Genomic DNA, 26,911 nt, shown 5'->3' with positions numbered 1-26,911 from the left:
AATGTGAAGAAATAAGAGCTCGAGAGATCTTGTTTTCTGCAGTTGGTTTCTGCAATCCTGACCCTAACCCTAACCTACCACCTTGTCTGTAGGTGCATGCCATTTTTACTTAATTTCCTCAGCAATAGTGAAGCAAAATAAGTAAGATTATGCACTTTGGAGTTGGGTTTGAATCTCAGTTCTATTCTTTTCTAGTTTTGAAACCTTAGGCAAATTAATTAGGCTCTCTGTGTGTCTGTTTCCTCAAATGCAAAACTGGGGATGATAATAGTAACTTTCCTTCCAGAGAAGTATCGAGGGTTAAATGAGTTAATATTTGTGCAGCAGTGCCTGCATATGGTCTTTTCTATCCTCCTACTCCAAGGCTCCTGCCTTTCCTTACATGATTTTCTCCCCATTTATCTGAATGCAATGATTAATATAAGAACTATGAATGAAAAACTTCAGCTGCTCTACACAGGAGTGACTTAAGTGTGTTATGTCACATATGGGGCAGAAGAGAGGTCAATTTAGGGAACCGCTGGTGGTTCCTTTTCAGCAAAGGGCCAGTAATCACCCCTGTTTCCCCAAAGGTTCTCACACTTTTATCATTTTTAATATAATCACCACGAAAAGTGGGAAAGCCTTCTCAAGGGAAACCGAGGTGGTTGTCTGAGAGTTTTGAGAACTCATGGCTTTGTCTTGAGGTTGAATTAACTGGATTTAATAGTAGGAAGGAGTTGTTATTACAATTCATTTCCCTAGAACCGTAAACTTAAATTGTTAGTTTTGTTGATGATTGCGGTGCACATTGCTTTTAGTTCATCTAATTGTCACTGAGACAACTCTGTGAAGGACATTTTATTTAATCAAGCTAAAAGTATTTTAAAAACACCTTTGGCAGCAAATGTTTCTTAAACCCTCACTGAGTAAATGAGAAGCACCATTTTTTTTTCCTTTCACAGAGATCTTTACACTTCAGGCAACAACTCTTGCCTCCAGCATCATTTGGATGCAATAGATGATATCTCTAAACGCCATGAAGCCCCGCAATTTTAATTTACAAACATATTTTATTTTCTAAAGTAATGTCCTCTAGTCACAGTGTCATATCTTGTTCTGTAAAATTCTTTGCTCAATAGTAAATGAACTCTCTCTTTGCTCCCAGATCTCACTATTGTCTACTTAAACAGATAATAAAAAGAAATCTATCACATATAGACATACCCCACATACACACACACTCATGCATCATCTGATTTTCATATGAATTTCATTTTACTTTATTTGATTTTTTAAAATTTACTGTTTGTGTTTGTATAGAATCCTTTGCATAAGTTAGCAATTACTGTGAGAAGATAGAGGGCTGCTTTTGACAGATCGTAATCACAGCTGGTCACAGACCCCCTACATAGATTTATACACTTTAACAAAATGCTCTTTTGCAAGATTGCAGGTGAATTAACCATAATGCTTCAAAATTATTTTGAATTTTGAATGTCATACAGCAAGATTTTAGAAAAACAAAACTATTTTCCATCAGTGTATTTTTGAAACAACCATATTTGTGTACCTTAATCCCTTGGCCCCTGGTATGGTAGGAGCAGAGAAGGATGGTTGTCAGGGTGATGGAAAACAGATTTCCTGAATTCCTGCTCCACAAACAGGTCCCAAGAAGGTGCGGAAAAGAAGCGACACAAATTTACTTTTAATATTATGTTCTTGATGAATATCACTATGTTATTCAGAACCAGCCTAGGGAGGAATGGATTGGGAGTTTGAGATTAGCAGTTGCAAACTATTATATATAGAATGGATAAACAACAAGGTCCTACTGTATAGCACAGAGAACTGTATTCAGTATCCTGTGATAAACCATAATGGAAAAGAATATGAAAAAGAATGTATGTTTATATATATGTGTAACTGAATCACTTTGCCGTACAGAAATTAACACAACACTGTAAATCAATTGTACATGAATAAAATAAACTTTATTTTTTTAATATCTTTATTGGAGTATAATTGCTTTACAATGTTGTGTTAGTTTCTGTTGTACAACAAAGTGAATCAGCTATACATATACATATATCCCCATATCCCCTCCCTCTTGAGGCTCCCTCCCACACTCCCTATCTCACCCCTCTAGGTGGTCACAAAGCACGGAGCTCATATCCCTGTGTCATGCGGCTTCTTCCCACTACCTATCGGTTTTACATCTGGTAGTGTATATATGTCCATCCCACTCTCTCACTTTGTCCCAGCTTACCCTTCCTCCACTGTGTGCTCAAGTCCGTTCTCTACATCTGCATTTTTATTCCTGCCCTGCCACTAGGTTCATCAGTACCATTTTTTAGATTCCATATATGTGTTAGCATGTGGTATCTGTTTTTCTCTTTCTGACTTACTTCACTCTGTATGACAGACTCTAGGTCCATCCACCTCATTACAAATAATTCAATTTTGTTCCTTTTATGGCTGAGTAATATTCCATTGTATGTATGTGCACCATCTTCTTTATCCATTCATCTGTCGATGTACATTTATGTTGTTTCCATGTCCTAAAAATTGTAAATAGTGCTTCAATGAACATTGTGGTATATGCATCTGTTTGAATGATGGTTTTCTCAAGGTATATGCCCAGTAGTGGGATTGTTCTATTTTTAGTTTTTTAAGGAACCTCCATACTATTCTCCATAGTGGGTGTATCAATTTACATTACAACCAACAGTGCAGGAGGGTTCCTTCCCTTTTCTCCACACCCTCTCCAGCATTTATAGTTTCTAGATTTTTTGATGATGGCCATTCTGACTGGTGTGAGATGATTTCTCATTGTAGTTTTGATTTGCATTTGTCTAATGATTAATGATGTTGAGCATTCTTTCATGTGTTTGCTGGCAGTCTGTATATTTTCTTTGGAGAAATGTCTGTTTAGGTCTTCTGCCCATTTTTGGATTGGGTTGTTTGTTTTTTGATATTGAGCTACATGAGCTGCTTGTATATTTTGGAGATTAATCCTCTGTCAGTTGCTTCATTTGCAAATATATTCTCCCATTCTGAGGGTCGTCTTTTGGTCTTCTTTATGGTTTCCTTTGCTGTGCAAAAGCTTTTAAGTTTCATTAGGTCCCATTTGTTTATTTTTGTTTTTATTTGCATTTCTCTAGGAGGTGGGTCAAAAAGGATCTTGCTGTGATTTATGTCATAGAGTGTTCTGCCTGTGTTATCCTCTAAGAGTTTGATAGTGTCTGGCCTTACATTTAGGTGTTTAATCCACTTTGAGTTTATTTTTGTGTATGGTGTTAGGAAGTGTTCTAATTTCATTCTTTTACATGTAGCTGTCCAGTTTTCCGAACTCCACTTATTGAAGAGGCTGTCTTTTCTCCATTGTATATTCTTGCCTCCTTTGTCAAAGATAAGGTGACCTTATGCACATGGCTTTATCTCTGGGCTTTCTATCATGTTCCATTCATCTGTGTTTCTGTTTTTGTGCCATTACCATACTTTCTTGATTACTGTTGCTTTGTAGTATAGTCTGAAGTCAGGGAGCCTGATTCCTCCAGCTCTGTTTTTCTTTCTCAAGATTGCTTTGGCTGTTCGGGGTCTTTTGTGTTTCCATACAAATTGGGAAATTTTTTGTTTTAGTTCTGTGAAAAATGCCATTGCTAATTTGATAGGGATTGCATTGAATCTGTAGATTGCTTTGGGTAGTATTCATTTTCGCAATGTTGATTCTTCCAATCCAAGAACATGGTATATCTTTCCATCTGTTTATATCGTCTTTGATTTCTTTCATCACTTTCTTAAAGTTTTCTGCATACAGGTCTTTTGCCTCCTTAGGTAGGTTTATTCCTAGGTATTTTACTCATTTTGTTGCAGTGGTAAATGGGAGTGTTTCCTTGATTTCTCTTTCCGATTTTCCATTGTTAGTGTATAGGAATGCAAGAGATTTCTATGCATTACTTTTGTATCTTGCTATTTTACCAAATTCATTGATTAGGTCTAGTAGTTTTCTGGTGGCATCTTTAGGATTTTCTATGTGTAGTATCATGTCATCTGCAAACAGTGACACTTTTACTTCTTCTTTTCCAATTTGGATTCCTTTAATTTCTTTTTCTTCTCTGATTGCTGTGGCTAAAACTTCCAAAATTATGTTGAATAATAATGGTGAGACTGGGCACCATTGTCTTGTTCCTGATCTTAGAGGAAATGCTTTCAGTTTTTCACCAATGAGAATGATGTTGGCTGTGGGTTTGTCATACATGCTTTTATTACAATTAGTAAGTTCCCTCTATGCCTACTTTCTGGAGGGTTTTTATCATAAATGGGTATTGAAGTTTGGTAAAAGCTTTTTCTGCATCTATTGAGATTATCATATGGTTTTTATCCTTCGGTTTTTTAATGTGGTGTATCACACTGACTGATTTGCATATATTGAAGAATCCTTGCATTCTTGGGATAAACCCCACTTGATCATGGTGTATGATCCTTTTAATGTGCTCTTGGATTCTTTTGCTAGTATTTGTTGAGGATTTTTGCATCTATGTTCTTCAGTGATATTGGCCTATAGTTTTCTTTTTTGTGTGACATCTTTGTCCGGTTTTCATGTCAAGGTGATAGTGGCCTCGTAGAATGATTTTGGGAGTGTTCCTCCCTCTGTTATATTTTGGAAGAGTTTGAGAAGGATCGGTGTTAGCTCTTCTCTAAATATTTGACAGAGTTCGCCTGTGAAGCCATCAGGCCCTGGGCTTTTGTTTGTTGGAAGATTTTTAATCACAGTTTCAATTTCAGTGCTTGTGATTCATCTCTTCTTGTTTCTATTTCTTCCTGGTTCAGCCTTGGAAGGTTGTACTTTTCTAAGAATTTGTCCAGTTCTTCCAGGTTTTCCGTTTTATTGGCATATAGTTGTTTGTAGTAGTCTCTCGTGATCCTTTCTATTTCTGTGGTGTAAGTTGTTACTTCTCCTTTTTCATTTCTAATTCTGTTGATTTGAGTCTTCTCCCTTTTTTTCCTGATGAGTCTGGCTAATGGTTTGTCAATTTTGTTTATCTTCTCAAAGAACCAGCTTTTAGTTTATTGATCTTTGCTATTTTTTCCTTCACTTCTTTTTCATTAATTTCTCATCTCGTCTTTATGATTTCTTTCCTTCTTCTAACTTTGAGCTTTTTTCTTTTTGTCCTTCTTTCTCTAATTGCATTAGGTGTAAGGTTAGGTTGTTTATTTGAGATGTTTCTTATTTCTTGAGGTAGGATTGTATTGCTATAAACTTCCCTCTTAGAACTGCTTTTGCTACATCCTATAGGTTATAGGTTTTGGGTCATTGTATTTTCATTGTCACTTGTTTCTAGGTATTTTTTGATTTCCTCTTTGATTTTTTCAGTGATCTCTTGGTTGTTTAATAGCGTATTGTTTAGCTTCCATGTGTTTGTATTTTTTACAGTTTTCTTTTCCTGTAACTGATATCTAGTCTCATAGTGTTGTGGTTGGAAAAGATACTTGATACGATTTCAGTTTTCTTAAATTTACCAAGGCTTGATTTTTCACCCAAGATATGATCTATCCTGGAGAATGTTCCATGTGCACTTGAAAAGAAAGTGTATTCTGTTGTTTTTGGATGGAATGTCCCATAAATATCAATTAAGTCCATCTAGTCTAATGTGTCATTTAAAGCTTGTGTTTTCTTATTTATTTTCTGTTTGGATGATCTGTCCATTGGTGAAAGGGCAGTGTTAAAGTCCCCTACTATGATTGTGTTACTGTCGATTTCCCCTTTTATGGCTGTTAGCATTTTCCTTATGTATTGAGGTGCTTTTCCTTATGTACTGAGGTGCTCCTCTGTTGGGTTCATAGATGTTTACTATTGTTATATCTTCTTCTTGGATTGATCCCTTGATCATTATATATCCTTATCTCTTGTCATAGTCTTTATTTCTAAGTCTATTTTGTCTGAGTATTGCTACTTCAGCTTTCTTTTGATTTCCACTTGCATGGAAGATCCTTTTCCATCCCCTCACTTTCAGTCTGTATGTGTCCCTAGGTCTGAAGTGGGTCTCTTTTAAGCAGCATATATACGGGTCTTGGTGTTGTATCCATTCAGCCAGTCTGTGTATTTTGCTTGGGGCACTTCATCCATTTACATTTAAGGTAATTATTGATATGTGTGTTCCTATTACCATTTTCTTAATTGTTTTGCATTTGTTTTTGTAAGTCCTTTCCTTCTCTTGTGTTTCCTGCCTAGAGAAGTTCCTTTAGCATTTCTTGTAAAGCTGATATGGTGGTGCTGAATTCTCTTAACTTTTGCTTGTCTGTAAAGGTTTTAATTTCTCCATAGAATATGAATGAGATCCTTGCTGGGCAGAGTAATCTTGGTTGTAGGATTTTCCCTTTCATTACTTTAAATATATCTTGCACTCCCTTCTGACCTGTAGAATTTCTGCTGAAAGATCAACTGTTAACCTTATGGGGTATTTGTTGCTTTTCCCTTGCCACTTTTAATATTTTTTCTTTGTGTTTACTCTTTGTTAGTTTGATTAATATGTGCCTTGGAGTGTTTCTCCTTGGATTTATCCTGTATGGGACTCTCTGACTATTTCCTTTCCCATGTTGGGGAAGTTTTCAACTATAATCCCTTCATATATTTTCTCAGACCCTTTCTTTTTTTCTTCTTCTTTTGGGACGCCTATAATTTGAATGTTGGTGCATGTAATGCTGTCCCAGAGGTCTCTGAAACTGTCCTCCATTCTTTTGATTCTTTTTTCTTTATTCTGCTCTGCAACAGTTATCTCCACCATTCGATCTTCCAGCTCACTTATCCGTTCTCCTGCCTCAGTTACTCTGCTACTGATTCCTTTTAGAGTATTTTTAATTTCAGTTATTGTGTTGTTCATTACTGTTTGTTTGCTCTTTGTTCTTCTAGTTTCTTGTTAAACGTTTCTTGTCTTTTCTCCATTCCATTTCCAAGATTTTGGATCATCCTTACTACCATTACTCTGAATTCTTTTTCAGGTAGTTTGCCTATCTCTTCTTCATTTATTCTGTCTTATGGGTTTTTATCTTGCTCTTTTGCATGTAGGATATTTCTCTGTCTTCTCATTTTGTCTAATTTACACTATTTGAGGTCTCCTTTCCCTAGGGTGCAGGGTTTTAGTTCCTTTTGCTTCTGTTCTCTGCCCCCAGTGGTGGGGTTGGTCCAGTGTCTTGTGTAGGCTTCCTGATGGGAGGGACTGGTGCCTGCGTTCTCGTCGGTGGAGCTGAGTGTTTTCCCTCTGATGAGCAGGGCCATGTCAGGTGATGTGTTTTGGGGTGTCTGTGCGCTTAGTATGATGTTAGGAAGTCTGTGTGCTGATGGGTGGGTTTGTGTTCCTGACTTGTTTGTTGTTTGGTGTGAGGCGTCTGGCACTGGGAGCTGCTGGCAGGTGGGTGGAGCCAGGTCTTGGATTCAGATAGAGGCCTCCATGAGAGCTCTCGGCAATTAATCTCTCTGGGACCGGGGATTCTCTAGTGGTCCAGCATCCTGGACTTGGTGCGCCCACTCCAGAGCCTCAGGCCCGACTTGTGGTCAAGGGACCAAGACCCCGCAAGTCACTTGTCCCGGCAATAAAGAGGATTAAAAAAAAGGCTAACAAAAGCCCTGACAGATGGTAAAAAGTAAAATCAAACAAACAGAAACAAGGAAACACGCACTCACACAAAAGAAGCAAAAACAGAACCAAGTAAAACAAAAAGCAAGAGAACAACCAGAGAAACAAAGGAACCCAAGAACAAAATCAAACAATTAAGAAAAAAGCTGACAAAAACCCAAAACCAAAAAACAAAACCAAAGCAGAGTGCCAACTGGAGAATGAAGCAAAGAAACAAAACAAACTGCCAGAAATGTTATAAAAAAAGAAAAAGAGAAAAAGGGGAAAGAACACAGAACAACAGCAAAGCAACGTAGAAGCAGAACTACAAAAAATAGAAAAAGAAAGCATATTAAAGGAAAAAAAGTCAAAACCCTGAAGAAATGGTAAATCAAACAAACAAAACCAGAAACAAGGAAACACACACACATAAAAGAAACAAAAACAGAGCCAAATAAAAGAAAAAGTAAAAGAAGGACTAGACAAATAGTAGAACTCAAAAGTGAAATCAAACAATTAGGATTGAAACTAATAAAAACACACAACCTAAGAACAAAAGAAAAGCAGTGTGCCAGCTGAAGAATAAAGCAAGGAATTAGAACAACCAATAGAAATGATTTTAAAGGTAAGAATAATAGAATAACATAAAAAGGGAAAAAACACAGGACAGCAGAAGGGCAAAGTAGAAATGGAAACAAATATATATATACACACATAGATATATATATTTATATGAAAAAAAATAGGAAGAAAAAAATAAGGGAAAAGAACACAGAACAACAGAAAAGCAAAGTAAAAATAGAAATGTATAAAAAAAATTAAAATGTTATAAAATGCAGAGATCCCGAAAGACTTAAAAAAAACAAAAAAACTGGAATGACAAAGAAAGAAAGAAACCAAAAAATATATATATATATAGAACCAACAACAGAATGAATCAAAACATAATAAAATTAATAGTAATAATTATGTTTCCCTGGGGTCTACACTGTAAGTGTCCTTGCACACGCCGTGAGCCACAGCCCTCCTCCGCCTCCCCAGGATGCCCTTCTCTGCCTCTGGGCTGGTCTCTGGACCTGCTGTGGGCCCTGTGGTGACCCCTCAGACTCTGATCTGGCCCAGCTCCTGCGTGTGCTGCCCCCAAAGTCCACAGCTGCCAGAGCTAGACTGTTTTCATTTGTGGGAACACTCATTGTCTACTCAGATATTCCATAGACACAGGGTCTACCTAGCTGACCGTGGGGATTTAATCAGCAGCTTGTACAGCTGATGGAAAGATTTTCGATCTTCTTCCTTAGTCACCCCGTCCCTGGGGTTCAGCTTTGATTTTATCCCCACCTCTGCGTGAGGTCCCCCCACAGGAGTCTGGTCCTGAGGCTGCCTTGGAGCTCTTGGGTCTGCCCCAGTGAGGACAGGGCGCAGAGGTGGTATGACTGCTTGGATCCCGGGAGCCCTGGCAGCGCCAAATGCATAGGGAAGCCAGCAGCCATGGTGGCAAGAGATATGTCCCTAATGAGGGCCTTTTCTGGTGTTCGGCATCAGGCACATGAGGGCCAGCCCTGGCTGGAGTTTTTCTGATGCCTGGCAGCAGGTGCACGAGGGCCAACCCTGAAAGGGCTTTTTTTTTTTTTTTATTGCCCTGTAGCCGGCACATTAGGGCCACCTCTGACAGAGCTTTTTTTTAATTGCTCGGCAGCTGGCACACGAGAGCCAGCCCTGAGGGGGCTTCTTTTATTGTCATCGGCAGGCGCCGGCACGTGGGGAGATAGAGATCACAATAGCGGCTCCTCCCCTTGCGTGTGACTCAGCAGTAGCGCCCTGCTTCCATGGCAGTCCAGTCTTCCTCTGTAGCATTCCCTGCTGCGGATTTCCTCCCTCCTGTCTCCTCGGTCCATCTCCCCACAGCCAACAGCAGTTCTAGCTCTGGGCCTGTTCTCTAATCCCCATGCACCAGCTCCCCGCCCCCTTGCACACCTGTGAATGCTCGTCCCCGTCCAGGGCATGTAGGGCCACAGTACGGACCATCTGTGTATTTCTCCCTCTGTCCTGTCTGCCACAGATTGGCCGCTTCACCGTCTTCTGACAGCCTCAAATGCTTCCCTTCTGTCCGGGTCAATTTCCCAGTCAGAGAGGGGGTTTCCTCGAACTCATGAATCTCTCCTCTGCTTCAGCTCCCCCTGCACCAGGGTGCGGGTCCCATCCTGCTTCCTCTCCTCCTTCTCCCTTCTTTTTTTCCTTTCTACCGAGTTATGCAGGGATCTTTATAGTCCTTTCTGTTGTCCAAGGTCTTCCGCTAGTTTTCAGCCAGTGTTCTGTGAGAATTGTTGCGTCTGTCGAGGTATTCCTGCTGCATCGTGGAGAGAGATGAACTCCACATCCACCTACTCTCCACCATCTTGAATCTTCAATAAAATAAATTTTTTAAAAAAACAGCTTAGATTATAGCTGAGCAGTCCCTGACTTTGAGAATTAAATATATGTTGTCGAAGCATCAGATCCCCCAACCTGAGGAAAGTCTAGGGCTCCCATCCCCACCACCAATCCCACCCCAGTGTCGTTCCCTCCTGTGGTCATTCCTGGGGCTGAGTTCCTACCCCACTCAACTTTCAATCCCCCTTTCTTCTCCTTTCAGAAACAATCTCATGTGAAACAGAATCCACTTTCCCTACGCTTCCCAGAATCCAACCCCACAAAGGATATGTGGTCGTGCATAATATCCCCAAGGCTAAGGGCTTTGCGTTTGGCCTTTAGATGGCTCTGCCTGCAAGTCCTTCAGCTGCTGGGCATTCCTCATTAGCCCCTTCTCCTCAATCCCCAGCCTCCTGCCATAGAGCGTAGCTGGTACTTTCCTGCTCACTCCCTCTCCACAGCCTTGCTTCTTACCATTTTACTACATAGAGCTTTATCGGTCCCTACACCCCATTCATGGTCTCATTCCACACCGTTCCCTGGCTCATTAAGGTATTTTGCTAAATAAGACATGTACCTTCCAAAAAAAAAAAAAAAAAACCTCCTGGGCCAGCAGTTGAAAATAATAATTTCATATACACATGCATTTCACACATTTTCTTTCTCCTCTTAGCAGTTGTTTTCTCAGTGCCTTGGTTTTAGCAATTGTAAGTCATTCATGAAAAGGAGTAGGACACTTACCCTCACCATCCAGCAACTGCTTCCCCTGGGTGTAAATTATAATTTTTGTTTAGGGTCCTGACGTCTGGTGGAGAAACCATTTGGTATATTTTATGTCTGTGCCGTAAGCACCACATGGGCGATGGGGATGCTGCTTGTTTTCTGTAACTCTTAAGTGCTAGGTGTGTTGTATTCTGTTTTTAAGAAAAGTTTAGACTTCCCTGGCTGCTGTCTCAGAGACTGCTTTCTCAAAATAGAGCTCACCATTTTCGACGGCACAGCGCCACCATGTCACAGGCCCTTGTGTCACAGACCACTCCTTTTTTCCCACCCCATCCCAGACCATTGACTTAAAGGATCTTCCCAGACTTGACCTCCACAGTCCATTGATTGGACTTTGTGCCTTCCCTGTTCTCTACTCCTGGGCTTTGGCCTCAAGCCCCAGGTTTGCTCTTGGCATGCTCCTTGAAATACATGATCGCTTGTCTCTAGACCCCCTCCCCACACACCAACCAGGCCTTTCTCTCCATGCATTAAGCCAGGGGTCCCCAACCCCCGGGCCGAGGACAGGCATCAGTCCGTGGCCTGTTAGGAACTGGGCCGCACAGCAGGAGGTGAGCGGCAGGCGAGCTTCATCTGCCGCTCTGCATCACTCACATTACCACCTGAACCATTCCCCACCCCGGCCCAGCCCCCGTCCGTGGAAAAATTGTCTTCCATGAAACTGGTCCCCAGTGCCAAAAAGGTTGGGGACCGCTGCATTAACCAACTTCACACCTGACTAGAAATCAAGCTGGACATCCCTTTGCTCACTCACAGCGCCCATCACATCTCTGACTCCCAGACTCTAGCCAGGAGGAGTACTGGCCTGAGACCACCTGGGCGTTCTGAGCCTCCAGGTACTTTCTAAAACCTTAGCTACAGACTCAAGGTCAGAAGAACTTGGCTTCTGATAGGAAAGAGTTAATTTATGCAGAAAAAACTATGGCACTTAAATGTGTTAAAGTGAAAAACAGCTTTCTCGACTCAGTTATACTTTCCACGAAAATAGGACAATTAAACTGCTAATGATAAGCATTCTTGTTCATTGGTAACTCCTGTTTAAAATGAAGTAGTTTAGGGCTTCCCTGGTGGCGCAGTGGTTGAGAATCTGCCTGCCAGTGCAGGGGACACGGGTTCGAGCCCTGGTCTGGGAAGATCCCACATGCCGCGGAGCAACTAGGCCCGTGCGCCACAACTACTGAGCCTGCGCATCTGGAGCCTGTGCTCCACAACAAGAGAGGCCGCGATAGTGAGAGGCCCGCGCGCCGCAATGAAGAGCGGCCCCCGCTTGCCACAACTAGAGAAAGCCCTCGCACAGAAACAAAGACCCAACACAGCCCAAAAGTAAATAAATAAATAAATAAAATGAAGTAGTTTAAAATAGTATTTCTCAAATCTGGCTGCACATCACAATTATATGTTGAATTTGTAGTCAATAGATATCTATTGAATGCCTTCTATGGACCAAATGCTGTTCTAGACACTGGGATTTGATCAGTTTTTATGGTCCTCAACCCCAGAGAATGAGACAGATGTACATACTTAAATAAAATAATAAATAAGCAAAAAAGAAATGAATAGACAAATAAGACCCTCTGAATAAGAAAAAAATGAGGTGATACAGTAGTAGAGAGCCTGGGGATGGAAACAGGAGAGGTACTTACCTACAATGGCTTCTCAAATTAGGCCATGTGGAGGTGATACAAATAATAAAAAGGAGATATGGAACTTCTCTGGTAGCGCAGTGGTTAAGAATCCACCTGCCAATGCAGGGGACACGGGTTCGAGCCCTGGTTCAGGAAGATCCCACATGCCGCGGAGCAACTAAGCCCTTGTGCCACAACTACAGAGCCTGCACTCTACAGCCTGTGAGCCACAACTACTGAACCTTCATGCTACAACTACTGAAGCCCGCACGCCTCGAGCCGGTGGTCCACAACAAGAGAAGCCACCGCAATGAGAAGCCTGCGCACAGCAATGAAAAGCAGCCCCTGCTCGCTGCAGCTAGAGAAAGCCGCACGCAGCAACGAAAACCTAACACAGCCAAAAATAAATAAATAAATTTATTTTTTAAAAAAAAGGAGTGCTGAAGCCTAATTTCTTAAGAATTATCCCACACAGTCCAGCTCATTCCTTTACTGTGTATGTTTATTCAAGTTTATCTAATGCCTCAAAAAGGAAACCTCAGCTCTTTAAGGCTGGTATGCCATTTGTAATAATGTTTTCTGTCATTTCATAGGCAATTCCCCATACCCAACTCCTACTTTAAAAAGAGGCAGTTTTACTAATTTTAGAAAATAAATACTCAAGCATTAAAAAAAAAAAAGAAAAGGAAAAAAAAAAGGAGACAGCTGTGTGAGGATCTGCAAGAAGAACAAGAAGAAACTGCAAGTGTGAAAGCCCAGAGATGGTAGAAAGCTTGGTCATTTAGAGAAACAGAAGTCAGAACTTTGTCCTGGGGAAATGAGGTCTAAGATTTGAAAACTGGAAGGAAATTGAGTTCAGAGAGGTAGACAGAGGCTAGACCCTGTAAAGCCTTCTAGGTCACAGTCACAGTAAAGACTTTGAACATAATGATACATGTAAAGGGAAGCCACTAAAGATTTTTAACTAGGGAAGTAGCGTGGTCTGACTTGTGCTTTAGAAAGACAATTCTTGCTAGTTTGAGGGCTGATAGTGGGACAGAGGTAGAGACAGGAAAACCAGGTAGAAGGTTGTTTCAGATCCCTGACAAAACATGCCATTAGACCTATCTAGGGTAGGCACATAGGACTACCAGGGCATAAAAATAATAAAACTATATAATATCATTGAACTAATGGGGAATAACAATGATGACATTCACACATAAACACATATATACACATGTACAAACACACACACTATTTTAATCTTCATAACAACCCTGTGGAGTGAGGCAGATAGGATTATTATCATCCCCATTTTACAGATTAGGAAACTAAGCCCCAGACAAGTTGGGTAACTTGGCTAAGGTCATGTTAAGTGTGAGAGTCAGAATTTGACTTCCAGTTGTATGGTTTCACTGTGCTATGCTGGCAAGAAATGGTCAAGGAAGAACGTATTTTAGAAGTAAAACCTATTGGAATTACTGAAGGATTGGATGTGGACTATAAGAGAAAATGAGAAATAAGGGTGACTTTTAGGTTTTTGACCTTAGCAGCTGAATATAGGGTTGTTCCAAATTTCTGAGAGAGGCAACGCTAGGAGGAAGAGGTGACTTGGGGGAAGGAATGTAGAATCACCAATCTGTTGTGTCCACGTTGCGTTGAGATGCTTATTAAACATTCAAGTGAGCGTGTTCGATAGGCAGTGGGATATCCAAAGCCAAGGTCAGGGCTAGAGATATGGCTTTGAGAGTCATCAGCATGTAGATGACATTCTATGTTGTAGGATTTAATAAGGTCGTATCAGAAGTACGTGTAAAGGTGGACCTTAAGGAGGCAGAAGACAGAGCCCTGGGGCACCCCTTTCTTGGAGGTCCAGCAGAGGAAGAGGAGCTCGCAAGTGAGACTGGGAAGCAGCAGCTAGTGTGTTAGGAGGAAAATTAGAAAGATGAGGTCATGGAAGCCTCAAGAAGAAAGTGTTCCAAGGGCAGCCTTGTTGAATGCTGAGGAAATAATAGCAAGAGGAAACGGAAATCCTCGCTAGCTCTGGTGAGGGATGGGTTAGCTAAAAGCTTGACAACAACAGTTTCTGATTGAGTGGGTAGGAAGGTAAGGACATGGAGACACCATGGAGACAGACAGCTCTTCTAAGTTTTCCTGTGAAGTGCAGCCAACATGGGGGAGAGTCATAGCCGAAGAGAGACATCATACAAGAGGAGCTCTTGGAAAAAGACAGGTGACATTAGGGCATGCTGGTGCGCCCGTGGGAGCCATCCACTGGAAAGGGTGAAATCCACCATGCAAGAGCGAGAAGTATAAATGTAACATGAAATCTGCAGGCAGACAAGAGGGATGAAACCTATGCAGAAACAGAGCTCCTGAAGTCAGGTGCCTACGAGACAACTCAGGAAATTGCAAGTCTTTTAAGTCTAAGATGGGAACTAAACATCTGTGCTTTGACAAAACGCCGAGGGTGATTCAGATGCACAGACAGATTTGAGAACCACCGATACAGCTCTTAGAGTGATATTGAAAGCTCTTCAAACACCTGAGGTCCAGTTCAGTACCAAACCCAAATACAATTTCATTGGTCTCAACCACTTTTTAATCTAACCTGTCTTTGCGCCCCCAGTCACGAGTAGAACTTTCCCTGAATCTTCAAACCTGGCTGCAGAAGCCCTTCCCACGTGTGCCCAATGCCAGAGAACTTTTGAGCCTGAGGAAAGTTTATAATCAAAAGTGCTCAGAAGTGACTTCTAGCCTGCCCTTTGATGGCTCCCGTGCCATGGCTGTGGGTTTGAAATGCCCAGGTTTGGCCTTGACTCTTTGCTGATAAGAGAAACAGTCTGTTGCATAGCACTCCTGATTGGCTTCAAGTTCTTACCTTCCTCTTCCTCTCAGTTTTATCCTCTCCTATCCTCAGACAATATAAAAAGAAATTTTAAAGGTTATAAAGCAGCATGCCGGTGGTTGTCTGAGTAGAAATCCCTGTTTCCTTCTAATCTTTAGATTCTATGACAGCTTGTTGACACGTAGCTCCAGACATCCCTGTCTTAAGGTACCCGGTGTATCTCTTTCTCCTGATTAATTTGTCTCTAACTGTGGGTCACTTAGCAACAATCACTAAGTTAGGATTAGAGACAAAAACTCCTCTTTGGTAAACGGGCTTGAAGTTTAAAAAAAAAAATCCCTTCCTATGCCAGTATGTAACTTTGTACTAGTAAATTTCTGATTATAAAGGTAGTCAATAGACACATTATAGAAAATTAGGAAAATATAAGGAAATGGATAAATTGTAATTACACCAATGAGAAATATCTGCTAATAACATTTTAGTGCATATATTTTCAGTCTTTTTTTTTCTGCTCTACTTAATCATGTTAGGAAATCATAATGTCGCTTTATACAGATAGTAGCTTGCTCTTTTGTGTAATGTATCAAAAATATTCCCCATGTTATTCAGTGATCCTTAAAATATGATTTGATGGCCATGTAGAAATTTATCAAACGGATGCTGTGTATCATTTACTTAATCACTTTCTGTTGGCTACTTAGGTTGTTGATACTTTTTCAGTATTATAATGTGGTGATGAGTGTCCTGGTATGTAAGCCTTTATACACACATATTTTAATAGGATATTTACAGCATGACTGTTCTTCTGAAAAAGTTATACAGCTATGCAGATAGATTTCTTCATGTCCATTTAAGTGAAGCAGTGGCTCTCCAAAATTAAGAATCCCAGAAATGGCTGTGATGGGGCAACACAGCCAGGGAGAAGCACCCAACCCACCCTCCATGGGGCCACCATGTTGCTCAGCATAGGATACAGTGATAGGAGGGTCCGTGGGTCACTGAAACAGTTTTGGAGATCTAATTTCTTGGGAAAACGACAACGCGGGCAATCCTGCTATTCTTTCAAGGTACTCTATTTGTGATCACTCTTCCAACTGTAAGTCATAGAGTCCCTACTCAGACTGACTGAACAACAGAAAGACTGTAACTAGTAACCGAGGTGTAACCGTGGATGAAGGCGTGGATGAGTGCAGGGGGCCAGACCATGTCAGGGAGCTTTTCCCTTCTCCCAGCCTTGCTGTGCTGTAAGTTCGTTTCATTCTTGGGCAGGCCCTCTCCATGTGCTGGCGAAGGTGGCAACCAGAAGCTTCCGGGCTTGGCTCCCACTGCATCAGCAAAAACACTGAAAGGTTGTTTCTCTCTCCCGGTAGTTCCGTCCAATCTCCTAGCTTCCAGAGGAGGATGTCATTGGCACGTGCTCCCATATTGGACATTGGAGGGTGGAACACCACAACTGACATCATTTCCACGATTTGGCAAAGTTCTTGGGTTTTAATTATTTTAATGTCAGAATTGCTTAAATACCACTGAGAAAGATAGGTTGCTACTTAGATACTGTCTTTTTCTTCTCTGGTGTCTTCTCTTTTTTCTCGTTCCCTCTCTCTGTCTCTCTGTTTCTGTCTCTCTCTCCCTCTCTGCCTCTCTCTGTCTCTGTCTGTCTGTCTCTTCCCCACTCCTTCTCTCCCTACTTTGACATCTCTATGCCTGGGCTGCTACTGGATGCTGGAGTTACAAAGATGCACAGAACATTTTCTCTGCCCTTGAGACACACTGTTGGAAGGAAGACAAAAATATACTCATTTGATTAATAAAAATAATAAACATTAACATTTTTAAAAATTAAAAAAATTATGTCCAAGTGTCAATGGAACACTGAGATAGAAGTACCTAACTGGATTCTTTTGGGAGAAGGCCAGCAGATAATGTGCCATTTAAACGGAGTTTTTGAGGCATTGTGAACATTTTCTAGGCAAACAGTTTGAGGAAAGGCAGAGGGAGTTACCTGGATAAAAGCAGCAAAGCCTGAAACAGCATCAAGCAGCCATTAGGACACACGCCTGCCCAGAGCCCAGGGTACATTCTTCCAGAAATCAGATTGAAAGGCTGGGCCTGTCCTGGCATTGCCAGTGTGTGGAGATACCCATCTATCCAACACATGTGTATTAAGAGCTAACAGTGTTTATTTTTTAAATTCATGGAATGTCTAATCAAACCTCCGATCTGTTTAGAGATAGTCTTAACTAACAGCCCCTTGAATTTCCCCAGTGCCCTGGAGCTACAGCTCCTCATGTGGCTCAGCCCATCTTTAGAGCATAAAATAATACAGCCAAACAAACACTCCGAGTGAGGCTGCAAACAGGCTTGGGCCAAGAAGAGAATATTTATGACTTTATGACCGACTCCTTTGGAGTGTAGAAAAAAATATGTACCTTCCAGAAATTAAAGTTGTACCGATCACCAAAGCCTTTGATCAGCGCGCGTTGTCTTGCTGCTGTCTCTTCACTATTGATGTGAGTAAACGGCACTGGTCTGCAATTTAAGTTTCCCAATAATAGGCATCTGGGCTGTCCTCTTACCTTGGGTTTTCGGTAGCATCTGCATCGCTGTTTTAGAGCAGCCCTTTTGGCCTTCCAACTCCTGGAAGCTTGTTCAATCAAGACGTAACCTTTTACCAGTTATGACTAACTGCTGAAGGGAAAGAAAAAATCCTCAGTGTCGGGCAGCAGGCTACAGTGTTCGGGGACCTGTGAGTGGAAGCTTGTTATAAACGCCTCAGGTGTTAGAAAAAGCCAATATGTCAAGAATTAATCTGCATGAATATGCTCCTTTGCCCTGCTCAGATTTGTGGGGGAGCTTGTAAGAAAACCCCAGATCTTAGAGAAGGCCAATGCGTCAAGGCCTCATCTCCATAAATATTCTAAGAGCTCTCAGAGAAGAAAAATGAACCATTGGGCCGACATTAATTGTGCCCAGAGATAATTAGAACGAAGTGCTGTTAATTGTGTGCTGCTTTAATGTTATGTAGCCATGGCCTTGTTTTTTTTTTCATGGAGGGTATAAATTTTGATGTCGGAAACTAAAAGCTGGTTGGCTTGATTAATCAAAAGGCCTCAGTTTGCTTAGTTACAGCCAGTTAGGCATTTTAATCCTCACTCTGCAAAGTATGATGAAGCCTGGCATGTCCTGAGTATAATCGGAAAACAAAACCCCAAATCTTGGTTCTTTTTTCATAGTGGGTATCTGAGTTGTCCTAGATGTAACTCTTCTCAGTAACTTACCTAAGTGTCGTGAATAAAAATTATAAGCTCTGCTTCAAAAAGCAGTTTGATTGATGAACAGTCCCAGTTACAGAACCACAGCATTCTATAAACTCTAATAGTTTGCCAGGAGAAAATGTTACACGGCCTTGGGGGAAAGAAAATAGTGGTTCCAGAAAAATGCCCTTGTTATATAGGTATTGCCTTTATATGCTGAGTCAGTAATACAGTCACCCTAAATCTATGAAGTGTTATAAGAAATCCACTTACTCTGATATCTGATGACAGCCTTTTGAGGGTGACTTAATACATTAGCATTCAAATCAGCCCCAACCCTAGGGCCTCTCTACCTTGGGAGTGGGAAATATACAGTCTTACTTTATAACCAAAGCAGTGTGACCAAGTACTCTGATGGTTCAGGGATTTTAAGATTTGAACATGGGAGGAGAGATTACAAACCATCCTGGGTGTAAAAACTCTCTACCGTATTGGTTTGGGTAATTCGTCTTATTTCAGAACCATCTAAAATATCTTTGCTTTTATTTGTGAATTTAACTTTCTAAATATAAGCGTCCTCAGCGTCATGCTCAATTGCATTCCTGATTTTCTAACTGGAACCCATTAGTTAGTCACCCAGGGTGGGCTCGACCTCTTCAGTGTTCAATGTTGCTAAGTATTCAACTAATATAGGGGTGTGGAGCTCTTCTAGGAAGTAAGTTTCTGCTGTGCTTTTAAAGAAGATACAGCTTGTAAAATGCATCTGTTGTTTGCTTTGAACAGACCATACCTCAACATAGCAAAGAAAAAAGGAAATGCTTTCAAAATCACAGCAAGGAACATGACCTGTTTGGAAATTTTGGATCTCTTTTCTCAAGGCAGAGTCTTTTCCTTTACTTTTGTCTCATTGGTAGTCATATCCACGGGAGCTTTCTTAGAAACAGGAAGAGCACCTTTTCCCGTGACATCATTATTGGTTTTTGCTTTTTATGTGCCTAGGGCCAAAGTCAAATTGGTTTTGGTAATCTCATAAAATACTCGTAAAATACCAAGATGACCGTGAATTCATTTAGAGGAGACTGCCTCCCATGTAGTGTAGTAACTTGGGGGAAAGAACTCTAAGTAATTCCAGCTTGAAATGAGAAGCGACCACAGGCAAACAGAGTGTGATGTGAAGAAGCTTCTAAGTCCACATGATAAAATGCATTCCTCAGAAACCCAAGGAGCCAGAATTCTCCCTGCAGTCTAGTTTTATGAGAGAGACAAATAAAACAAACAGGATTTTCTCCCCCAAAAGCAGAGTCTGCGTATTTCTGAGGTGAATGTAAATTCTTGAGTGCAGACCCCATTTCTGGTCTTTCCCAGTGCTCAGTGTTGAAAATCTGATCCCAAGGGCCTCATGGCAAAGGCGAAAGCGCTTCATGGATCATCAGAAAGAATCTAAACCATGCTCATTATCAAGTAATTATTATAATAGATTTAATAAGTATCTATTGACTAAAATAATAATATTATAATTATAGTAATTGTATAATAATTATATAATACTGCAACCTCTTGTTGCCAGACAGACGTAAATTTGGTAAATTCACTGGCAATACAGTTTGGGGGGAAAATATAAAAAGAGACTCATCTGATAATCTTATGTAGCTCTTCAACTAGCTCAGCTCACAATTCCCAAAAAGGAATTTTTCAAAAGTATTTCTAGTAAGGTGCACTCTGGGAGTAAATATTTAATGAACAGATTAAAGTTTGGTCTGTTAAAAAAATATGAATTTCTTTATCCCACATTTACCTAGTGTGAAGTTTTTCAAAGAGCTAGAAAGGAATTCTTTGTTCTTCCTCCTCTGCCGTCACCCCAGCACCCTTACATTCTCCTTCACTGACCGCAGACAAGCGGGCAGACACACACACACACACACACACACACACCCCACATTATGCTGTATGCATCGCACACACCCGCCCCCCGCCCCAGGCTGCAGGACCATCTGAGAGTGGACATGCTTTTAGCGAGTCACACAGGTGACTTGAGGACCCTGAGACATTGTGCTTCCAGACTTCCGTGCTGGTACCTTTATCACTGATCCTCATATTTCACTTCCTCACCAATTTCTTTGCATCTTCTCATCCCTGGGATGATGAAAAGGGGGAGGGGATCTCTTGTTCCTCTTTTTCACCATGTTTCTTTTTTTATTTACTTTTTATTGAAGCATAGTTGATTTACAATGTTGTGTTAGTTTCAGATGTGCAGCAAAGTGATTCAGTTATGCATAAATACATATATATATATACACACACACATATTCTTTTTCAGATTCTTTTCCATTATAGGTTATTATAAGATATTGAATATGGTTCCCTGTGCTATATAGTAGGACCTTGTTGTTCATCTATTTTATATAAAGTAGTGTGTATCTGTTAATCCCAGACTCTTGATTTATTCCTTGCTACTCTCTTCCCCTTTGGTAACCATAAGACTGTTTTCTATGTCTGTGACTCTGTTCCTGTTTTGTAAATAAGTTCATTTGTATTATTTTTTTATATTCCATATGATTTTATATGGTATTTATCTTTCTCTGTCTGACTTTACTTAGTATGACAATCTCTAGGTCAATCTATGTTGCTGCAAATGGCAGAATTTCATTCTTTTTACGGCTGAGTAATATTCCATTGTGTATATGTATATATATATATATATATACCACATCTTTTTTTTTTCTTTTAACACCTTTATTGGAATATAATTGCTTTACAGTGGTGTGTTAGTTTCTGCTTAATAACAAAGTGAATCAGTTATACATATACATATATCCCCATAACTCTTCCCTCTTGCGTCTCCCTCCCTCCCACCCTCCCTATCCCACCCTTCTAGCTGGTCACAAAGCACCGAGCTGATCTCCCTGTGCTATGCGACTGCTTCCCACTAGCTATCCATTCTACATTTGGTACTGTATATATGTCCATATATACACTACCACTCTCTCACTTTGTCCCAGCTTACCCTTCCCCCTCTCTGTGTCCTCAAGTCCATTCTCCAGTAGGTCTGCATCATTATTCCCGTCTTGCCCCTAGGTTCTTCATGGCCATTTTTTTTTTTTTAGATTCCATATATATGTGTTAGCATACGGTGTTTGTTTTTCTCTTTCTGACTTCCTTCACTCTGTATGACAGTCTCTAGGACCATCCACCTCACTACAAATAACTCAGTTTTGTTCCTTTCTATGGCTGAGTAATATTCCATTGCATATATGTGCCACATCTTCTTTATCCATTCATCTCTCGATGGACACTTAGGTTGCTTCCATGTCCTGGCTATTGGAAATACAGTGTTGCAGTGAACGTTGTGGTACATGTATCTTTTTGAATTACGGTTTTCTCAGGTATATGCCCAGTAGTGGGATTGCTGGGTCGTATGGTAGTTCTATTTTTAGTTTTTTAAGGAACCTCCATACTGTTCTCCATAGTGGCTGTATCAATTTACATTTCCACCAACAGTGCAAGAGGGTTGCCTTTTCTCAACACCCTCTCCAGCATTTATTATTTGTAGATTTTTTGATGATGGCCATTCTGACCAGTGTGAGATGATATCTCATTGTAGTTTTGATCTGTATTTCTCTAATGATTAACGATGTTGAGCATCCTTTCATGTGTTTGTTGGAAATCTGTGTATCTTCTTTGGAGAGATGTCTATTTAGGTCTTCTGCCCATTTTTGGATTGGGTTGTTTGTTTTTGTGATATTGAGCTGCATGAGCTGCTTGTAAATTTTGGAGATTAATCCTTTGTCAGTTGCTTCATTTGCACATATTTTCTCCAATTCTCAGGGTTGTCTTTTCGTCTTGCTTATGGTTTCCTTTGCTGTGCAAAAGCTTTTAAGTTTCATTAGGTCCCATTTGTTTATTTTTGTTTTTATTTGCATTTCTCTAGGAGGTGGGTCAAAAAGGAGCTTGCTGTGATTTATGTCATAGAGTGTTCTACCTATGTTTTCCTCTAAGAGTTTGATAGTGTCTGGCCTTACATTTAGGTCTTTAATCCATTTTGAGTTTATTTTGGTGTATGGTGTTAGGGAGTGTTCTAATTTCAGTCTTTTACATGTAGCTGTCCAGTTTTCCCAGCACCACTTATTGAAGAGGCTGTCTTTTCTCCACTGTATATTCTTGCCTCCACTATCAAAGATAAGGTGACCATATATACGTGGGTTTATCTCTGGGCTCTGTATCCTGTTCCATTGATCTATATTTCTGTTTTTTTGCCAGTACCATACTGTCTTTATTACTGTTGCTTTGTAGTATAGTCTGAAGTCAGGGAGCCTGATTCCTCCAGCTCTGTTTTTCTTTCTCAAGATTGCTTTGGCTATTCAGGCTCTTGTGTGTTTACATACAAATTGGGAAATTTTTTGTTCTAGTTCTGTGAAAAATGCCAGTGGTAGTTTGATAGGGATTGTACTGAATCTGTAGATTGCTTAGGGTAGTATAGTCATTTTCACAATGTTGATTCTTCCAATCCAAGAACATGGTATCTCTCCATCTATTTGTATCATCTTTAATTTCTTTCATCAGTGTCTTATAGTTTTCTGTGTATAGGTCTTTTGTCTACTTAGGTAGGTTTATTCCTAGATATTTTATTCTTTTTGTTGCAGTGGTAAATGGGAGTGTTTTCTTACTTTCACTTTCAGATTTTTCATCATTAGCATATAGGAATGCAAGAGATTTCTGTGCATTAATTTTGTATCCTGCTACTTTACCAAATTCATTGATTAGTTCTAGTAGTTTTCTGGTAGCATGTTTAGGATTCTCTATGTATAGTGTCATGTCATCTGCAAACACGGACAGCTTTACTTCTTTTCCGATTTGGATTCCTTTTATTTCTTTTTCTTCTCTGATTGCTGTGGCTAAAACTTCCAAAACTGTGTTGAATAATAGTGGTGAGAGTGGGCAACCTTGTCTTCTTCCTGATCTTAGTGGAAATGGTTTCAGTTTTTCACCATTGAGGATGACGTTGTCCGTGGGTTTGTCATATATGGCCTTTATTATGTTGAGGTAAGTTCCTTCTATGCCTACTTTCTCGAGGGTTTTTATCATAAATGGGTGTTGAATTTTGTTGAAAGCTTTCTCTGCATCTATTGAGATGATCATATGGTTTTTCTCCTTCAACTTGTTAATACGGTGTATCACATTGATTGATTTGTGTATATTGAAGAATACTTGCATTCCTGGGATAAACCCCACTTGATCATGGTATATGATCATTTTAATGTGCTGTTGGATTCTGTTTGCTAGTATTTTGTTGAGGATTTTTGCATCTATGTTCATCAGTGATACTGGCCTGTAGTTTTCTTTCTTTGTTTTATCTTTGTCTGGTTTTGGTATCAGGGTGATGGTGGCCTCGTAGAATGAGTTTGGGAGTTTCCTCCCTCTGCTATATTTTGGAAGAGTTTGGGAAGGATAGGTGTTAGCTCGTCTTTAAATGTTTGATAGAATTCACCTGTGAAGCCATCTGTTCCTGGGCATTTGTTTGTTGGAAGATTTTTAATCACAGTTTCAATTTCAGTGCTTGTGATTGGTCTGTCCATATTTTCTATTTCTTCCTGGTTCAGTCTCGGAAGGTTGTGCATTTCTAAGAATTTGTCCATTTCTTCCAGGTTGTCCATTTTATTGGCATACCGTTGCTTGTAGTCATCTCTCATGATCCTTTGTATTTCTGCAGTGTCAATTGCTACGTCTCCTTTTTCATTTCTAATTCTATTGATTTGAGTCTTCTCCCTCTTTTTCTTGATGAGTCTGGCTAATGTTTTATCAATTTTGTTTATCTTCTCAAAGAACCAGCTTTTAGTTTTATTGATCTTTGCTATCATTCCCTTCATTTCTTTTTCATTTATTTCTGATCTGATCTTTATGATTCCCTTCCTCCTGCTAATTTTGGGGGTTCTTTGTTCTTTCTCTAATTGCTTTGGTATAAGGTTAGGTTATTTATTTGAGATATTTCTTGTTTCTTAAGGTAGGATTTTATTGCTATAAACTTCCCTCTTAGAACTGCTTTTGCCACATCCCATAGGTTTTGGGTCATCGTGTTTTCATTGTCATTTTTTTCTAGGTATTTTTTGATTTCCTCTTTGATTTCTTCAGTGATCTCTTGGTTATTAAGTAGTTTACTGTTTAGCCTCCATGTGTTTGTATTTTTTACAGATTTTTTCCTATAATTGACATCTAGTCTCATAGTGTTGTGGTCGGAAAAGATACTTGATACGATTTCAGTTTTCTCAAATTTACCGAGGCTTCATTTGTGACTCAATATATAATCTGTCCTGGAGAATGTTCCATAAGGACTTGAGAAGAAAGTGTATTCTGTTGTTTTTGGATGGAATGTCCTATAAATATCAATTAAGTCCCTCTTGTTTAATGTATCATTTAAAGCTTGTATGTCCTTATTTATTTTCATTTTGGATGATCTGTCCATTGGTGAAAGTGGGGTGTGAAAGTCCCCTATCATGATTGTGTTACTGTCGATTTCCCCTTTTATGTCTGTTAGTATTTGCCTTATGTATTGAGGTGCTCCTATGTTGGGTGCTTAAATACTTACAATTGTTATATCTTCTTCTTGGATTGATCCCTTGATCATTATGTAGTGTCCTTCTTTGTGTCTTGTAATAGTCTTTGTTTTAAAGTCTATTTTGTCTGATATGAGAATTGCTACTCCAGCTTTCTTTTGATTTCCATTTGCATGGAATATCTTTTTCCATCCCCTCACTTTCAGTCTGTATGTGTCCCTACGTCTGAAGTGGGTCTCTTGTAGACAGCATGTATACGGGTCTTGTTTTTGTATGCATTCAACCAGTCTGTGTATTTTGGTTGGGGCACTTCATCCATTTACATTTAAGGTAATTATTGATATGTATGTTCCTATTACCATTTTGTTAATTGTTTTGGGTTTATTGTAGGGCTTTTCCTTCTCTTGTGTTTCCTGCCTAGAGAAGTTCCTTTAGCATTTGTTGTAAAGCTGGTTTGGTGGTGCTGAATTCTCTTAGCTTCTGCTTGTCTGTAAAGGTTTTGATTTCTCCGTCAAATCTGAATGAGATCCTTGCTGGGTAGAGTAATCTTGGTTGTAGGTTTTTCCCTTTCATCACTTTAAATATGTCCTGCTACTCCCTTCTGGCTTGCAGAGTTTCTGCTGAAAGATCAGCTGTTAAGTTTATGGGGATTCCCTTGTATGTTATTTGTTGTTTTTCCCTTTCTGCTTTTAATCTTTTTTCTTTGTATTTAATTTTTGATAGTTTGATTACTATTTATCTTGACGTGTTTCTCCTTGGATTGATCCTGTATGGGACTCTCTGTGCTTCCTGGACTTGATTGACTATTTCCTTTCCCATATTAGGGAAGTTTTCAACTATAATCTCTTCAAATATTTTCTCAGTCCCTTTCTTTTTCTCTTCTTCTTCTGGGAGCCCTATAATTCAAATGTTGGTGCATTTAATATTGTCCCAGAGGTCTCTGAGACTGTCCTGAATTCTTTTCATTCTTTTTTCTTTATTCTGCTCTGCAGTAGTTATTTCCACTATTTTATCTTCCAGGTCACATATCTGTTCTTTTGCCTCAGTTATTCTGCTATTGATCCCTTTTAGAGAACTTTTAATTTCATTTATTGTGCTGTTCATCACTGTTTGTTTGTTCTTTAGTTCTTCTAGGTACTTGTTAAACGTTTATTGTATTTTCTCCATTCTATTTCCAAGATTTTGGATCATCTTTACTATCATTATTCTGAATTCTTTTTCAGGTAGACTGCCTATTTCCTCTTCATTTGTTAGGTCTCGTGGGTTTTTACCTTGCTCCTTCATCTGCTGTGTGTCTCTCTGTCTTCTCATTTTGCTTAACTTACTGTGTTTGGGGTCTCCTTTTCGCAGGCTACAGGTTCGCAGTTCCCATTGTTTTTGGTGTCTGCCCCCAGTGGCTAAGGTTTGTTTAGTGGGTTGTGTAGACTTCCTGGTGGAGGGGACTAGTGCCTGTGTTCTGGTGGATGAGGCTGATCTTGTCTTTCTGGTGGGCAGGTCCACGTCTGGTGGGGTGTTTTGGGGTGTCTGTGGCCTTATTATGATTTTAGGCAGCCTCTCTGCTAATGGGTGGGGTTGTGTTCCTGTCTTGCTAGTTGTTTGGCATAGGGTGTCCAGCACTGTAGCTTGCTGGTTGTCGAGTGGAGCTGGGTCTTGGCTTTGAGATGGACATCTCTGGGAGATTTTCACCATTTGATATTACATGGAGCTGGGAGATCTCTTGTGGACCAGTGTCCTGAACTTAGTTCTCCCAGCACAGAGGCACAGCCCTGACGCCTGGCTGGAACACCAAGAGCCTGTCCTCCACATGGCTCAGCATAAAAGGGAGAAGAAAAAGAAAGAAAGAAAGATGAAGGTATAATAAAAT

At 40.1% G+C, this 26,911-nt stretch overlaps 1 protein-coding gene across 7 annotated transcripts in view; it reads left to right on the top strand.

The window, feature by feature from the left end:
• The window catches only part of NCKAP5 (NCK associated protein 5), a 1,039,671-nt gene that overhangs the window by 745,574 nt on the left and 267,186 nt on the right, over positions 1–26,911 (top strand). The gene's annotated exons all lie outside the window — the stretch shown is intronic.

The sequence above is a fragment of the Orcinus orca genome, chromosome 7, assembly GCF_937001465.1.
Source record: "Orcinus orca chromosome 7, mOrcOrc1.1, whole genome shotgun sequence".
Taxonomy (NCBI): domain Eukaryota; kingdom Metazoa; phylum Chordata; class Mammalia; order Artiodactyla; family Delphinidae; genus Orcinus; species Orcinus orca.
This window is presented reverse-complemented; position numbering and strand designations above follow the sequence as displayed.